General features: G+C 41.9%; 1 long non-coding RNA gene across 1 annotated transcript in view; it reads right to left on the bottom strand.

Annotated features, from left to right (window-relative positions):
* The window catches only part of LOC122563419, an 8,685-nt gene extending 5,958 nt beyond the window's left edge, over positions 1–2,727 (bottom strand). The window contains exons 1-2 of the long non-coding RNA XR_006315590.1: positions 2,625–2,727; positions 2,321–2,438 (exon numbers count right to left, since the gene is read on the bottom strand). This is a non-coding gene — a long non-coding RNA (uncharacterized LOC122563419). The remainder of the gene's footprint in view (positions 1–2,320; positions 2,439–2,624) is intronic.
* Between the last annotated feature and the right edge of the window lie 3,293 nt (positions 2,728–6,020).

The raw sequence follows: 6,020 nt of genomic DNA, 5'->3' as shown, positions 1-6,020 counted from the left end.
CCTCCCTCCACCAAAGCCCCTCCCCCGTCCCTCCTCCCTACCTTTTATCTTAGCCTGCTGGACACACTTTCCTCATTCCTGAAGAAGGGCTTATGCCCGAAATGTCGATTCTCCTGTTCCTTGGATGCTGCCTGACCTGCTGCGCTTTTCCAGCAACACATTTTCAGTTCTGGACTGTCATTCGGTCTGGTTGTAACATTAGAACACTTTTTTTGTCTTGTGGTGTACTGACATTACTGATTTTTGACATATGCCCAACAGGGGCATATGTCAGGATCCCCTGGCGGCTCTGTGCCTATTTGATGCTAGTCCAATGTGAGATTAATTGGAGTGTTGTCATCATCTACAGACCTTGAATGATGTGTTCTGACTGATGCTGCAGGATGAATTGGTTCAAATTTCTTTCTTCAGAAATATAAGATGCAGTCACATGACAACAACCAGCTCTTTTTTTGAAAACCAACTCAATCACGTGTACTACTACGTTCAAGCTCCTTCATCAGGCATTTTCCTTCATGGTAAGCCTGGAACTGGGGGTTTACTCTGGTACATGGTTTGGCCTACCATGTGGCTCATTTTGATGGTCTCATCTACATGCCTTTGTTTTTGTCCCAATGAAACAAAGAAGATCTCCTCCAGTGATTTAGATATATTCTACTCCCAAATGGGGGGAAAGAGCATGTCCCAGATCCCTCATGAAGAAGACAGGCACCTGGGAGATTGTAAGTCAACAATGGTAAAGTTTGCAGTCCAGGAAACTTGTACAAACATACACAGGCCAGCAAGGATGAAGAAGGAGCCATCCTTCCAATAACGCTTGGTTCATATCATTCCCATACTGGAAAGGATAATGGCTGAAATCTCAGAAATACCGAACCCACCTCAAGGAGTGGAAATACCAATTATGATTCTTATGTCTTGACAGTAAATGTATACCCTGTTGCTTGATGAATACAGGTCATTCAGATTCCTTCCCACATCATCTCAGAGGTCAAATTATTATGAAGGGGGCTTTACCTTCCACTACAACATTCCCAGAGACCTGCTGGCCAGAATGCAGTTCCTTGGGGTTGGTTAGCTCAGGTGATTGGATAGCTAATTTGCAATGCAAAGTGATACCAGTAGTGTGGGGATTTATTTCCCACAGCAGCTGAGGTTACCATGAAGATCCCACTTTCTCAACCTCTGCCTTCTCCTGAGGCATTGGTGACCATCAGGAAAAACCACCACCAGTCTTCATACTCTAATAAGAGAGCAATCCTGTGGTTTTCTGGAATTATGGCAACTTTAATCAAGTCTAATGTCCTAATGAAGTATCTAAGCAACTGCAGAATCCAGTTGACCATTCTTCAGAGCAGCTATCTCTCTTCTTTTCCACTAGACTCCACCGCCCTAATTCAGATGTGTTCAGCTAAGTTGCTCAGAGACACTCTGCCAGGTTGTGGACCCTGGTTTCTTCTGCAGTTATGGTCCAGTGATATCTGAATCCAGTAACTCCACCTTGTATCAGCTCACATCGACAGGGAGCGATTCTCAGGCACAGTCACTGCTTTGCCTGCCTCAGGTGTCAGAGAATAGATCTGAAGGTCAGGGAGTGAGACCAAATGGCGAGCAATGAGAGTGTAAGTGGATGGGTAGAACTGCCGTTTCAACAATAATCGGGCAAACTATTAACTAGAAATTGTGACAAAAGGGACCGGCGCTAAGAAAATATTCTGGCATCGAGCCAAGCCAAAAAATAAATACTGCAGGGCATTGTTTGAGAGACAAAACAATGAAGAACAGGTATGAGTCTCCAGAGAGCTGGTATCAGGCATGTGTGCTGAGAGAGTGATTTCCTTGCGTGGAGACCTTTAAATCACTTAAAAGAAAACGACAATGGAACATGTGGAAAGTGCCATTCTCCCTTCACAGAGACTATGTACATCCGGAATTGGAGATGCCGGTGTTGGACTGGGGTGTACAAGGTTAAAAATCACATAACACCAGGTTACAGTCCAACAGGTTTAATTGGAAGCACACTAGCTTTCGGAGCGACGCTCAGAAAGCTAGTGTGCTTCCAATTAAACCTATTGGACTATAACCTGGTGTTGTGTAATTTTTAACTATGTACATCAGGATTGGTTTTAGAGGGATCCGATTCTCGTTAATAACCTATAGCTAATGTGTCACTATTTATGGAACGTGTTCAGCAGTCCAAGTTTTTTCGTCTTCCATCAATAAAGACACGCCCAGAAAAGGCAGTTTTACTAAATTATGTAAAAAAAAGCTTCATTAAATTTTAATTAAATGCAAGGTTTGGCTAAAAACCCATAAATACCTCAGCAGGTCTCAGATCTCACAGAGTATCTCGTGTAACGTAGCAACAGTATCCATAGTAACAAGAGTAACTGGTTGTCCTGGTGGCATGGTTAGTATCGGAGAACCCATGCGCTCTTCTGAAAGTGAACAGACCACATTTCGATACATTAAAAAATGGCAATGATTGATGTTTATAGAGTGGGTAAAATAATGGGCATTCAGTACCAGTACATTAACAAGGGTGAAAGTGAACTGAGCCACATAAAACCCACGGTTCAGCGCGTCAGAGGAAACCGATTTCCACGCTAAAGCGGAATAATTACCTGAAACAAGAGGATGCTTTGACGGAGCAACAGGAAGGGCTCTTGTAATACAGTGGTAGTGGTCGACCTCTGGTTCAGGAGGTCTGAGTTGAAGTCCCTATCTGCTCCGGGAGGGGGTGGGGCGTGTAATGACATCTTTGAACAGGTTAATCAGCAACTAACTGGGAGGAGGAAGCACCCTTTCAAAATAGGGAGGAAGGGAATTGTGACGCAGTTGATGGTGTACCCAAAGGCCCAGGTTGTCTGTGTGTGTTTCCCCTTCAGCTATTTCTGCGACTCCCTCTGTGTCTGTACAGTTCCCAGAAGGTCAGGGTTCAAGTTTCACCTGCCCCAGAGGTGTTAGACCATATCTGAATAGGTTGATTAAAAATATAATTTTATTGGGATTGTGAGACTCTCTTGGCTATCCTGTGGCCATTGCTGTTCGGTTTTCTTTAGTTTTGTCATTTGGATTTATTGTTTGAGTTAATTGATTTCAACTGACTACTTAGTCGCCTGAAATGATAAAATGTTGAAAGATAGAATCATTGATCAAAAGAGTAAGAAGTATCTACCCTTAATCATAAAGTACTTCTCAGAACCAACTACATTCAAAATTGTTTCATTGTCCACACAGCTATACTGTACTGCTCCTCATGGGTTTCTGACCTTTTCAGCAACAGGATCTAGTGTTGAATTATTTCGGGGACTTGGGATGTCAGTGTTTGAATCTTCCTCACATTGCAAATAGGGAACTTGGATTTCTTACGAATATTCCTCCAGACTTCTGCTCATTGCCAAACTTTCTAGATGACCACACTGTTCCGATTAACAAGATTATGCCATTGTTGTATCCTTTAGAGTGAATTCGTCCACTATGGACTGCTATTATCCTTGAGGACGAGTGACGTTTGAAATGTTTTTTTTTTAAATGGCTACTGCTAGACAGTTGAAAGTTATAAATCTTCCAATAAAAGTGAAATGTCTGACAAGGCATTGAGCATCTGAATATCTTAATTTCGTCAGTTCGCCCACAATTGGTTTACACAAGCAGTGGACAATGTAGCTACCAGTTTTCCATTTGATAGAGTTACAGAAATGATCCTATTGAATGCCTAAAGGGACTGCACACAACGTCGAAGCAAAAACAGAAACTGCTGGAAAATTTCAACAGGTCTGGCAGCATCTATGGAAAGAAATCGGAGTTAATGTTTCAGGTCCAGTGACCCTTCTTCAGAACACAAAGTCAAAGGCCTTCCCAGGATCATATTCAGCCTTTAGCTCATTATTTTTCGTTTCCTATTCCCAATAACACTTCGAGCAATTACAGAAACTGGCACTGAATATGACATGGGAAGTGCAATTGGCTTCACCTCTTCCTGCAGTCAGAACACAAATTTTAAAACTGGAAACACTGCAGCTGATTCTGAAACAAAAGGAGAGGGTGAAACAAAAACAGAAAATGCTGGAGACCCTGAATAAGTTTTCAGTATCTGTGGAGTGAGAAACAGAGTTAATACTTCGAGTTAATATTACTTCTTCAGAACAAAGTTAAAAATCACACAACACCAGGTTATAGTCCAACAGGTTTATTTGAAAGCACTAGCTTTCGGAGGCTGGGGGTTCGTCAGGTGGTTGTGGAGTATAAGATCATAAGACACAGAATTTATAACAAAAGATTACGGAGTCATGCAACTAAAAAATATATTAAACAAACCTGGATTACAAAGTCTTTCATCTTTTAGAAGGGGTTGCAGGTTTCAGTTCATTAATATGTAAATCCCAGAACTTCTTTTAAGTCACCTTCGAGAGATAATTTAAGGCTTTATAACAAAAGGTGACATCTCAGCTCAGACAATGTGAGGTGAGACTGGTTCTATTTCCAAAGTGGAATTTACAAAATATTACATGTATTGACTGCCGGCATTGACTGCCTGCTGATTGTGCATTTTTGAGCAAAACAGAATTTATCTGCAATTAGAATTCTGCAAATACAAATTCACCCTATAGACATATGTGTGTGTGTGTGAATGCATCTGAGTGAGTGTGTATTTGCATGTGTGAATGCTTGGTGAAGTGTGTGTTGTGGGTGTGATGGAGGGGTTATCTGAGAAGGTGACTTCAAAGAAGTTCTGGGTTTTACATATTAATGAACCGAAATCTACAACCCATTCTAAAAGATGAAAGACTTAACAATCCAGGTTTGTTCAATATATTATTTCAGTTACATATCACTGTAATCTTTTGTTATAAATTCTGTGTCTTATGATTTTATACTCCACAACCACTTGACGAAGGAACAGTGCCCCAAAAGCTAGTGCTTCCAAATAAACCTGTTAGACTATAACCTGATGTTGTGTGATTTTTAAATTTCACCCCTGTCCAACACCGGCACCTCCATTTCTTTGGAATATGGGAGGATCTCATGACGGTGAGCCAGAAATTCCGAGAATAGCCTCCGGTTCAGGGCTATTTTTTCACTTGGTACTCTATGGGGCACTGACTGGTCACTCCAGTGGTTTTATAATGTGTCCACCTCTTCATTTACTTGGCTTGGGGCCTTTTTTTATACAGTTGATATTGGGGCCGCTGAACTTTGGATCCGCCACTTAACTTGTCCACATTCAGTAAATATGGAGCCTCCCTGTGGTTTTGTGAGGAGTTAGCACATTCGAATGAGCCTCTAACATAAGAGTTTAACGTTTTCCCAAGTTGAAAGCAACCGACTTCAAGAAATGAACAGCCATCTCCAGAGAGTCTAACCAATCCAGTAGGGTTGGTAACTCTCGCTTGACTGCAGTAATGAAGGGTTTCTCCACTGTCGGCGATATTATAAAGTCATACAGCACGGAAACAGACCCTTTAGTCCAACCGTGCCGACCTGACATCCCAATCTGACCTAATCCCATCTGCCAGCATTTCCGCTACATCCTCCCAATCCCTTCCTAGTCATATAGCCATCCAGATGCCTTTTAAATGTTGTAATTGTACCCGCCTCCACCACTCCCACAAATGCACCCCCCTCTGTGTGATGTTCATCTACTCACCAGTCCGGTAGATGGGGCGGGTGATAAAAAAATACCGTGAAGAAGGGAAGGTGGGACAACATGTTTCCTTCTGCCAGATTAACCGCTTGAATATCTCGGTTTGTGAGAATTTGAGTGTTAGCTGATTGTGGTACCGTGACTAATCCTTAACTCTACAAATGTGGGCTGCACAATGCGGTGTTTCTGAGATAAAGTGCGTTCTCTTTGAGTTAAAAATAAACCTCCTCAAATCAAAGGACACAATAAATCTGACGTCTCAGACTCTGTTTCTGTGAAGCCGGTCATTAACATAATTAAGTTGTCTCTCTCCACAGTGATCAGTCAATTAATTTCGTATTAGTTACTCTTTCATCAACTTTCCACCAAGTCG

Source organism: Chiloscyllium plagiosum, chromosome 27 (assembly GCF_004010195.1).
Source record: "Chiloscyllium plagiosum isolate BGI_BamShark_2017 chromosome 27, ASM401019v2, whole genome shotgun sequence".
Lineage (NCBI taxonomy): Eukaryota > Metazoa > Chordata > Chondrichthyes > Orectolobiformes > Hemiscylliidae > Chiloscyllium > Chiloscyllium plagiosum.
Note: the sequence above shows the minus strand (reverse complement) of the source record. Positions and strands in the feature narration are given on the sequence as shown.